This window comes from Ambystoma mexicanum, chromosome 6p (genome assembly GCF_040938575.1).
Source record: "Ambystoma mexicanum isolate Mex_15411 chromosome 6p, UKY_AmexF1_1, whole genome shotgun sequence".
NCBI classification, from domain to species: Eukaryota; Metazoa; Chordata; class Amphibia; order Caudata; family Ambystomatidae; genus Ambystoma; species Ambystoma mexicanum.
Window position 1 is genome coordinate 216,768,169 of NC_090935.1, and position 12,691 is coordinate 216,780,859.

Genomic DNA, 12,691 nt, shown 5'->3' on the forward strand with positions numbered 1-12,691 from the left:
GGTTCAGAGGATATCCAGGTGACCAGTGCGTGGAGAAGTAAGCCACATCAGTTAGGGAGAGGAAGAGAGGAAGCAGAAAAGAAAATGAAGGTCTTGGGTTGTTTCCAGAACCACAGGCGGTTCTGCTCAATTTTGAGGGAGGCAATACTCATGTATTTTACATCAATATTCCCAAGCCAACTTTGGTGGTTGTAGGCGTAGAACAGTGAGTGCTAAGCACCAATGAACTTGATCCTCATACATTACAGTCCTTTTGTATAAAAAAGTTGTTCATTGCTCTCTGGGCTTTTTTTCTGGGACAAAAGCCAAAGTTCTAATAAACAGAAAACAAGAGTTAACAACGCAAAAGAAGTTGGACACTGTGGAAGAACTACACAACTATAGATGCTGACTGCTAATACCTTTGTTTGGCCAGCTTTTTAGTGCTCGTTGACAATGTCATTCTTGTTGTATTTTACATACGATCGATGCTGGTTGTTGATATTACTGCTATGGAGCAGGCCTCTCCCCCACACTTCTGAGCAGACGACTTTGGCGATTATAGGCATGGAACAGTGGGTGCCTGGAAAAGAATAAATACGACAGGACAGGCGTCTATCCCCACACACAGCTGTTAGGCGGCAGAGCTAGTACGAAGACGAGGGGACAGAAGACAAAGGACTGGAGGGAGCAGTGACACAGAGGCTTTCAGCTCCCTCTGTTTTCCCTAGCTGGATTTTAAAGCTACTAAGCTGGATTCATGGCTGTTTGAGGCATTTGGACTCCCCAATGGACTCTGCCTATTGACTTTTGAGCTGTATGAGGAATAATTGTGCTTTTTCCCCCAAGACAAATCAGAGCAAGCCCTGTTCTTGCTGGGCGGCATGCCTGCACTATATATCCCAACACATAGTCCAATTCTTTTGAAGCATTTCATCATATTTGTTATGCTTTTCTGATGCTGCTCTCATAACGTGGTTTTTGAAATTGTTGCCCTATATTTTGGCATGTTTTCCTGGATTGTGTAAACTGATTCAGGCATGCAATCATATCAAGCTCTCATCACTCTACTTTCTACAGTTAGTGAGTATGAGAGAACCCTTAGCCTTTATTCATATCACATTGAGAAATGTACTGAGGTATTTGGGCGGGTGCTTCTATGAGGTTGCCTCTCATGATTTGGTGAGGCAGATGTTTCTATCAGATTGCCTAGCATGATTTGGGAGGTCACATAGCATGACCTAGGAAGGCAGGTAGTTGTTATTTAAGGTGACTATGATTTTCTGGAGAAGGTTGACCAGTCTTAGGGCCTCATCACGAGTTGGGCGGTAACACCGGCGCTAATAGCGCTGGCACTATCTGCCCTACCGCCAAACCCACTGGCGCTATTAGCGCCGGATCACGGGTTTGGCAGATTTGGAAATCCCCATTGAGCCCATTCCCCATTGGGCTCAATGAGAGCATGTTGCGCTCATACCACCGGCGGATTTCCCGAACCCTTAAATCTGGCGGTTATAGCGCTACCGCTGGATTTAAGGGTTACCGCCAAACTAAACTCGTGATGAGGCCCTTAGTCTTGATTCAAGGTAGAAGCAATGCTAATGATTTCAGCTTTTTCATTAATGAGTTATTGCTTTTTTAGTGTGTTGTGCATATTGACAATAATAATAGCAATGTTTCTTTATTACATATTTCTGACAATTAAACGGTTTATTTTTTATATGAGCGTGTAAGACACATTCAATGAGTGTTCATTTCTGAGTGTTATCAGAGGCATTTGAACATAAATGTTAAGTGTGGGACATCTATTTGAATTATTGTGTATTGCTGTGTTATATAGGGTACATGTCATTGTTATACACGCCAAGGGTTACTGGATGGTGTGAACAGTAGACTACCAATAGAAATATAATGTAACATTGTTAAATGTCTCCTGTGTTGGCAATTGAGAGCAGCTGCCTATTGCAGGGATTGTTGTTTGCTCTCTTTACTGTTGTACAGTGACAGGTACATGCATTCCCTACCCCTACACCTACTACAGCCCCTGCTCAGGGGTTCTTGGACACTCCCCTGAGGGTGGAGGGAAGGTTCTGTAGGTAGGGGGTAATACAAATCACATCACAATACATGTGATTTATAAAATGTATGGCTGTGAATGTTGTGTATGCAATAACATGGCCATGCAGAGTTTATTAAGTTGGGCAAACATTCTGTAAAGCAAAAGTAATGTGGAATGAACATCGGTCAAATATCAGATTACATTACCCCAACTCATCAGTGGCTAGGCATTTTGACCAACTGAGGAACCAGATTGCATAAATGCGTTCTCAGATACTGGAAGCGACAAAGACAAAGAATCTCAGTATCAACATAAGCAAACAACTTGAGCAGAGAGAATAATTTTGGATAGACAGATTTGACCTTGTCGTCCCTAGATGACTGAATGAGGAACTTTCTGCTTCCTGTAAAACATTTTTTAAGAGTAACTTTAGATTCTTTGGTATCCAGTGATTCCCTCGAATATAAAGCATCGAAAGCAAAAGCTTCGAAAAAAAAAGCATTGAAAAAATGCATTTTTTGTAGGTAAAGGTTTTTTTATTAACATGGGTTTTAAGGGGTAAAACAATGGGGATAGAGGGGACACCCCCATTAAAAAAAATGAAAAAAATGAATTGTTTTGATGCATTTATTTCGAGGCTTTTGCATTCGATGCTTGGATGTCAAGGCTAACACTAGGAACCAATTCTTTCCATATGTAGTCCACAGTATATTGCTACATAAGTACCCGGTCTAGATCAAAGTTTCATATATCATTCAACTAGCATGGAAAGGTGTACTACATGACATGTTTACTTGATGTTACATTGCTAGAGTCTTTGACAATAATTACTCCTATATTAACACACTAGGTGCGATCAAAAATGTGTTCTGCTCTTTATGGAGGTCAAATTACTAATCTATACCATTTCAAAAGTAGTCTTTTCTAGCAGAGAGGTTTTTGATACATTAACAGACTGTACTTGGAAGGTCATTTGTATTTGTATTTATTTTATTTATATTGCGCAACCTGCCCAAAGGCATCAGGGCGCATGTTTAGAAGGGATTACAAAGTTTTACAGAAAGATAGATTACAAATTGCATAGTAAATAAGCATACATAGAGAGTAGTCACAATAAATACAACAGTGGACGGGGGTGTAGAGCATGCAATGGATGATTACCACATGGTGGTCAGCTCTTCGTCTTGCTCATAGAGCCATTGTTTTGTTCTGTGTTTGAAGGATTGGAGGGAAGGGACGTTCCTGAGGTCATTGGGTAGTGAATTCCAGAGCTTAGCGGCCAGTACCGGGAAGCTTGAGCCTCTGGCAGTCTGTAGTTTAAAGCAGGGAATAATTAGTGTATGTGCTTGCGCAGCTCTTAGTGGTCTGTGGGCTGTGTGTTGTGTAAAGCGCTCTGACAAGTACGCTGGTGCTGCGTTGTTCTGTGCTTTGTAACTTAAGATAAGAGTTTTGAAGGCAATACGCTGTGGGATAGAAAGCCATCGCAAGTTCCGTCTCGTGGAGGAGATGTGGGTGCGCCTAGGAATGTTGAGAGCAGCCCTAATGGCGTTATTCTGGGTTACCTGAAGTTTGTCGATGTTTCTTTGATTAGTTCCGAGGTACAGGGCATTACAGTAATCAATTTTGGATAAAATAAGGGTTCTGGCAAGGATCAGGCAGTTGTCCAGAGTTAGGAAAGGACGGCAGGCAGTGATTAGTTTGCACGTGTAAGCCGATGCTGAGGCTACTGAGTTAGTTTGTCTGGTGAGCGAGAGGGTGGAGTCTAGGTAGATTCCCAGTGTTTTAGTAACGTTGGAGACCTTAATAATGTTGCCATCAATGTTGAAAGCCTCATATTTGCTGCCAAGTTTTGCAAGTTTAGATTGGGAGCCTAAGATGAGTAGCTCAGTCTTCTCGTCGTTGAGGCAGAGACCGTGGTGGGCCATCCACGCCTGGATGACGGTGTAAACTGCATTGAGAGCTTTAACGTCAGTTACGTAGTCACCCGTTATAGGAATGAGTATCTGGGTGTCATCCGCATAATTTGTATAGGTGACACCCAGATGGTCAAGAATATCAAAGAGTGGTTTCGTAAAGATATTATAAAGCGTGGGTGATACGCATGAGCCTTGTGGGACACCGCAAGGAACATGTGCTGGGTCAGCGGCGGCATGAGATGAGAAGACTCTCATGGATCTGTTTGCAAGGAATGAACTGATCCAGGAGGTAGCTGCTTCAGAGAAATGGGCAGCCGTTATAAGGTGCTGGCAAAGGATTTGGTGATCTACCAGATCAAAAGCGGCTGATAAATCTAGGAGGAGTAGGATCGCTTGTTTGCCCTTGTCTTTCAGATCCTCAATTTGTGTTTTTAGGTCTATAAGAGCGGTCTCTGTGCCGTGTCTCGGCCGAAAACCGGATTGCCTAAGTCCTAGTAGGTTGTTCTTGTCAAGATAGCTTTGAATTTGGATGTATGCCGCCCGGTCCAAAATTTTTAGAAGGTATGGTACCGTGGTGATGGGCCTATAGTTGGTAGGAATGTTAGGGTCTAGGTTAGGTTTTTTGATTAGGGGGATTACCCAAGCATCCTTGAGGTTATCTGGTACTATGCCAGATTTAAAGGAGGAGTTGATAAGGGTGGTGATAAAGGGGGCAAGCTCAAGCGCTGCTTCTTGTACGATCGGAGCTGGGCAGGCATCGCCTTGACAATTAGATGGCTTTAACTTCTTGATGATAATTTCCACTTCCTTAATGGTTAGGGGAGAGAAACTGAAAGGTTTGAGGTGGTGATTGTGGGAGGAGAGATTGGCGGGAAGGGAATTACCTACTGAATCAAGGAGATAGTTTTTCTTTGTGTTGATTTTGGTTTGGAGGGTGGTGATTTTGTTGAGTAGAGCTTTTTGAATGTTGGCGCACCATTCGGTGTCCGGGGTGCAAGTGTCAAGGGGAGCAGCTGGGGACTCTAATTCCTTAAGAATTTTAAAGAGTTCCTTGGTATTGGAATGAGCCTGCATGATTCTATTATTGTAAACTTCTTTTTTTGCTGCTAGTATGGCTTCTTTATACGAGAGGGTGATGGTTAGAAGGTTGATTTTATTTGCTGGTGTGGGTGAATTTCTCCAGAGGGTCTCGGCTTTACGCTTGTCTTTCCTAAGTTCACGTAGGTGTGGGGTGAACCAGGAGTTGAGGTGGTTGCGTGGTTTTTCTTTGCGCTGTTTGAGAGGTGCAATGGTGTCCAGTGCTTTTAACATAGCACGATTGTAAGTGTCCACAAGGACGGTAGGGTCCGCACAAGTTGTGGAGACAGAGTTTAAAAGTGGGAGGATGAGTGGGAGTAGTTTCTCAGTTGTAATATCCTTCTTGTTGCGAGTAAGTGTGGGTGGCACAGTACAAGGTTTGTGCACAGGTGGGCAAGAATTGAGGGAGAATGTTATTTTGTGGTGGTCAGACCAAGCACATGGTAGCACAGAGGTTATGTTTAGTGCGCAATTCAAGTCTGAGACCCAGTCTAATGTGCGGCCTTTGATATGGGTGGGTACCTTGACATGATGGGTTAGGCCAAAGTCGGATAGAACGTTGGCAAGGTCACAAGCTTTAGTGTCGTTTGTGTCCAGATATCCTAAGTTAAGGTCTCCAAGTAGGATAATTTGGGATTTAGGCTTGGTGCTAGAGGCTAGGATGGAAGAGATGTCTTCTATGAATGTGGACGTGGGACCAGGTGGCCGATAGATGAGGTACACAAGGGCGGTATGATTGGGTGAGATTGGGAGTTTAATTGTGAGTAGTTCAGCAGATGGCAGCTGGTGATTGTTAGCAACTCTTAGATTGAGAGAACTCTTAAATATAAATGCTAAACCACCTCCTTTGGATTGACTGTTGTCCCTATCGCATCTAATGATAGAGTAGTTATCTGGTATGGCAAGGGATAGGGCGGGGCCAGACGCTGCATGTAACCAGGTTTCTGTGATAGCCAGAAAGTCCAGGTTTTCAGTCACAATTAAGTCAGCGATGTCTAGCGCATGAGCAGGGACTGAGCGGGCGTTAATGAGCGCCCCTTTGAGATTAGCTGGGGGCTTGGGTATGTTGGCTGGTGGGGCCTCTGCCTCTGATGGGACATCTATGGTCTGGGTAGAATTAATGGGGTTGAACCTAATGACTGTGTTCCGGTGGTAGGACCAATGGTGACATCTGGTTGCAAGTCTTTGATTCCTGACTGTGGTGGGACAAGGTTTGCTCAGTTGGCTTAGGGATAGGACACTAGGTGAGCATAGTGGCGAGGGATCGTTGGTGTTGATGTTGTCTGCGTGATCACCGGTGGTACGGTTAGGTGTAGTGTAACCTAAGGTGGCACTAGCTTTAGTGCTACGGTCCGATGATGCACTGAGTGAGAAAGGGGGTAGGGAGGGTAGGAAGGAAGTGGGGCAGGGAATGGGGTGGTGTCTAGGGCAGGCAAGCTTTGCTAAACCATTATTGAATGGGACAAAGCCATTTCTGCTGCAGGGTGTGCAGTCGGGCATGATACAGAAAGGGAACATGATGAGAGCTAGCCAGGATGGCATAGTTCAGATGGTGGTTCGGGAAGTAGCTGGCAAGTAGCTATGAGTCACAGTACAATCAATGCGAACTGTTGGTGACCAGCTCAGATCAGTGAGGTTTATAGTGACCAGAAGTGCAGGCTCAGATCAGCATAAACAGTGTGGACTATGGCGAGCATAAGGCACAGTACAGTTAAGGTGGTCTGATGGCGACCGTAAGGCACAACACAGTTATAGTAGTCCAAAGGCGACCATAAGGCACAATACAGTTAAGGTGGTCTGATGGCGACCATAAGGCACAACACAATTATAGTAGTCCAAAGGCGACCGTAAGGCACAACACAGTTATAATCGTCCACAGGCGACCATAAGGCACAACACAATTATAGTGGTCCAAAGGCGACCATAAGGCACAATACAGTTAAAGCAGACTATGTCTGATTGTCTGATGTATTGAGGGCAGTGTCTCAGCGGCCTAGCAGTGTCCAGTATGGACTATTGGAACTGGATAGTTAATGGGGGTAAAAAAGCCTAAGTGGTTGGACAGTGGTGGGTATGGTAGGAGCCACTTGGTGTTAGATTATGCTAATTTTTCTGAAGTTGCTAATATCAAACATCCGGGCGCAGGGATATTCTAGCAGTATCAACAGCGAATAATGCGTCTGGTAGTAAGGGGCACATGCTTTGCTCATGCAGCAACAGCCGATCTTACCCGTTGAAGAAGGGTGCGCAGGACCTCGGCTGCTCTTGAGGGCATCGATGCGATTTGGCCGCACTTCAGAGCCTCATGCAAAAGTTGAAACATCACGCAGATGACAAGGGACAATACACGGCGAAGGAGTGCAAGCTATGAGTGATGTCGGGCAGAGTTTGTGGGCGAGGGCGACTGGAAGAGCTGGACAGGCTGGGACAGGCGAAGTGCCTTCCTTCTCGTGCCTTAGTTGCTCGAGCCGGCTTCGCCTTCCGGCGATTCGCGATAGGCTATTCAAGCCTCGGTGGCCCAATCAGCTGATGGGGCGGGCTGCAAGCCTGCAAGAGGCAGGATTCCCGGGTGGATGATGGCGCCGGCCATCTTTGACGAGATAGACTCCTCGTGGATTCCGATGGCGGCGGTCCCAAAAGAATTGCTTTTCCTTCTTGTAGCAGCTTGCTCCATAAGGAGCGTGGATGGCGATATTTCGGTCGATAATTATCAGGAAAAGGCTGGATTTATATTCATGTGCACTCGATGCACGGGATGAGCCCAGAATTATAGTGCAGCTGCAGGGTGGTGCTCCGCCAGCATAGCCTGCAGTGAGAGCGAGGTGAAGGTGGTGCTGCTCCTGCAGCACGGTGTGAGCTCCAGCTCATTGTCATTGTCAAAGCACTGTATTACACCAGCAAGGTTCATGATGCAGAAATATTGTATATTTTCTTTATTTCATGTTATTTGAGTGTGTAGTTTATGTTTTCATTATTTGATGTTACATCACTTTGCCAACAAGACACATAACGTGGATCCTTTGTATATCTACATTACCATATTGTATACATACTAAATGCCTTCTGTTATAGTTCATTAGTGGGACCAAGGATGCCTTCTGTATGTTGTTAACGTTATGCTATCAATCCACACTGTCACCTTGACAGTCTGTTTCTGGCTGCATTTGGAAAAACTATTTCATCATTACAGTACTGTACCTCACCAACCAGAAGCATTAAGAAGAACGGATCATTTCATCCACACACCCTAAGCTTGGATCTGACTGTCCCTAAGTCTTATTATTATCGAAAGTATGTACAGATCTGTTGATCTTTTATTCATGTGTTAAGATGTTACCATGACAACACGAATTGCGATAAATGTTATAAACCCCATGTATTGTACTATACACCAGAGACTTACTTTGAATGTAATTCCAGCTTTCATTTACTAAACCATCCTTGCGCTTTTTAGGAATCATTCATCACTCGAGAACCAGTTTTTTAAATGTATTTCACATCTCCAAAGTCCAGGACACGCCTTGTACAATGAATTAGGTGTGTACGTGAATGCCAGACTGCCAATGTCACGCAATACAAGCACATGCGATAAAGCCATCACGGCATGGTGACATCACGCGCACTGTCATTTTTGGCTGGAACATTTTCAAATAAATAGACACATACGGTTACGATCTTCGCTTCTCTCACTGTGGATTACTTTTTGGAGGACCACTCATCACAATGAGTAGATTCTGTTTACTTTGAGTACTCCATGACATCAGAGAAGGTATTTCTATGTGCTCCTTCATTTGCAACCCACCACGTCTGTATGCATTATTAGGTTTTTGCTCAACTACATTATTAGTTTTACAATATAAACACACATTTTATCATTTGCTTGAGAGGTATCCGCCAGAGACTCTTGTGCCTCAGCACACAGGTATGGATAAATTGTGTCATGTACATATTTGCACAGTTTTTAGTTTACACACAGGTGAATTATATTTACATTTTTTTGTATTGTTTGTAGAATTATCCCTGATGATGAACGGGAAGTCCAAAATGCATTGGCTTCTAGTTCTGCCTCTCACATTGTGCGGCAATAAAAGATGGCAGCAAGAAAATGAAAAGAATGTCCTTTGTTGATTTAAATTGCAGTAGTCATTTTCACCAAAATGCCCGGGGTATCGGAAGTGACATCACACGGCCATTGACCTCTGATGACATCACACGAAGTGATGTCATTTAACCCCACCCTGAAGTGACACCACGAGAACTGATGGAATACGACCTTTCACCCCTTGACAACACATGAAGTGGCATCACATAGGATTCTTCCTAATTACACTATAAAAAATATGGATATGATATCACTGTAATGTGATATATATTTCATGCAAGAATGAATTACCATATGTATCGCTGAAATCAGTGTATATAGGACCATATTACCAAATTGCTGTGAATGCAAGCAGACGGCTTTAAATGATAAAGATGTGTTATTATATAGCACTTACGCTTAAGCATTTGTATAGAACAAATATACATACAATATCACCCAACCTGTGTTGGTACTCATTTATCAACCTCAGAAGGATGAAAGGCTGAGTTGGCCAAGCTAGGATTCGAACTTGCAACCTGCAGATCACACATACATCATAGCAGCAAGCCCTAAACCCACTGAGCTATCTTACCACCTATAGCTATCATGCCGGCTATATTAAAATGAGAAATGACATGTCTGAATGTTCTCAAAGTAAAAAAAAACAAACTACACTCTGTTGTATACACCATTAAACTGGTAACCAAGATTTAACAACAGGCCAGTTAATCTGCAGGTCTGTTGCAAGGTTGGCCACATGTCAAGCCTGCGTGGATCTACTTTTCAGGCTTCAGAAGTTGGAAAAATACATACCATTGGGAGGATTCATAACCAGGCTCAAACTAACCTAGTTGGCAATAGGACCATGGCCGAACCAAAAACGCAAAATGCTGGTGTGGGTCCATTTTTTTGGTCAAAGTGTGCCACTTTTCTGGCCAATGCGGGCCAGGTTGATAACTTACTTTACTATGTGGCTAATAGTTTTGACCAGTGTTCTTTAAAAACATATTCTTTAAAATGCACAATTTGCATCATATTTTATGAAAACAATGACCCAGGGGTACAATTCAAACATTTTCACAAAACGAATGAATAGCCATTTGCAACTGTGGGCCACTTTTATGTTGGTGCCCGGGACAATTGTATGGCCCAGTCCGACCCTGTTGATAACTGTACATTGAAAAATTTTGAGTAGTGCAGGGAAAGCAGAGCACTCACATGGCATCCCGTACTCTGGGCAATCCTTACCTCATACATGCACACAAACATCCTGACCAGCATGCCTGGGAGATGGGAAAAATAGACACATTCCAACAAAGAATTAATTGTGGGACAATGACATCAAGGGCCACTTTATGTACTATGGTCAAACATTTTTACACTGTACACAAGCTTTTAGGCACGAGGATTTTGTCAAGTGACGAAGGACACAGAGATGGAATGACTTGTGGTGATCGTAACAGAGACAACGGCAGAAAAAAAACATGCTATAACTTCAACTTGCGAAAAAAAAGTAGAATGCATAGTCCGAAATGAATGTTTATTCCACCCTATATGCGTTTTGGAACTTTTTGTAAGCATTGCGAATTTGAGGGGTTTACGAATAGACTAAGAGGCCGATTCATGGAATAATTAGCGCGGCGCAAGTGGGCAAAAACGTGCGAATCGCAGTGGAATAGTGAAAATCGCAGTGAACGTGCGAAAATCGCACGAAAAGCAGCGCACGTCGATTCATGGAAGTCCGTGCGCGAGAAAACCAGCGGATGTGCGATAAAAAGTGCGCGGCGCACGTTAGCGCACAGGCCATCAAACAGCGTGCGCAAGGTCACAGCGAAAATCGCACAGGCCACAGCGAAAATCGCACATAGCGCGGCGCACGCAATAAAAGTAGGCGGAACACGGGCGTAACACTCGGAATGGGGAACAACTTGCCAAAACGTGGGCGTCACGGGGGAAGTACAGGGCACAAGTGCGCGGAACGCCCACACGCTCGCCTACAACACGTATTCATGGAATAGAATAGGGGAAAAAAGCGCACGCTCAAACCAGCGCACAGGCACAAACACGACCGCCACAAGAAAGGAGGCGGTAGCGTCTCTGCGGCTTTAAGAAATGTGCGCCAAAAGGTGCGCCAACAAATAGCACCTATATACTGCCATGATGAATGTCCCATACTGTGGCCCTCCAGGAAAAATGACGTGCAAAGGGGTACCCACAAACACGGACACCCGCTGACAAAAAATACGTGTGCATGTATACCGGGGTGCGCGGGAAGTGTCACACGCGATTTGCAGGGTACGTGCATCACAGGGGTTCGCGTGAAGTTATTCACGCGATCGGGCCTGGGGGAGCGGGCTACGTGTATTACAGGGGTTCGCGTGAAGTTCCACACGCGATCGGGCCTAGGGGAGCGGGCTTCGTGTATTACAGGGGTTCGCGTGAAGTTCCTCACGCGATCGGGCCTGGGGGAGCGGGCTACGTGTATAACAGGGGTTCGCGTGAAGTTCCTCACGCGATCGGGCCTGGGGGAGCGGGCTACGTGTATTACAGGGGTTCGCGTGAAGTTCCTCACGCGATCGGGCCTGGGGGAGCGGGCTTCGTGTATTACAGGGGTTCGCGTGAAGTTCCACACGCGATCGGGCCTGGGGGAGCGTGCTACGTATATTTCAGGGGTTCGCGTGAAGTTTCACACGCGAATAGCCTGGGCGCGTGAATTTGAGGGGTGCGCGGGAAGTTCCTCACGCGATCGGGCCTGGGGGAGCGGGCTACGTGTATAACAGGGGTTCGCGGGAAGTTCCTCACGCGATCGGGCCTGGGGGAGCGGGCTACGTGTATTACAGGGGTTCGCGTGAAGTTCCTCACGCGATCGGGCCTGGGGGAGCGGGCTTCGTGTATTACAGGGGTTCGCGTGAAGTTCCACACGCGATCGGGCCTGGGGGAGCGTGCTACGTATATTTCAGGGGTTCGCGTGAAGTTCCACACGCGAATAGCCTGGGCGCGTGTATTTCAGGGGTGCGCGGGAAGTTCCACACACGAATAGCCTGGGCGCGTGAATTTGAGGGGTGCACGGGAAGTTCCACACGCGAATAGCCTGGGCGCGTGTATTTCAGGGGTTCGCGGGAAGTTCCACACGTGAATAGCCTGGGCGCGTGTATTTCAGGGGTGCGCGGGAAGTTCCACACGCGAATAGCCTGGCCGCGTGTATTTCAGGGGTGCGCGGGAAGTTCCACACGTGAATAGCCTGGGCGCGTGTATTTCAGGGGTGCGCGGAAAGTTCCACACGCGAATAGCCTGGCCGCGTGTATTTCAGGGGTGCGCGGGAAGTTCCACACGCGAATAGCCTGGGCGCGTGTATTTCAGGGGTGCGCGGGAAGTTCCACACGCGAATAGCCTGGCCGCGTGTATTTCAGGGGTGCGCGGGAAGTTCCAGACGCGAATAGCCTGGGCGCGTGTATTTCAGGGGTGCGCGGGAAGTTCCACACGCGAATAGCCTGGCCGCGTGTATTTCAGGGGTGCGCGGGAAGTTCCACACGCGAATAGCCTGGGCGCGTGTATTTCAGGGGTGCGCGGGAAGTT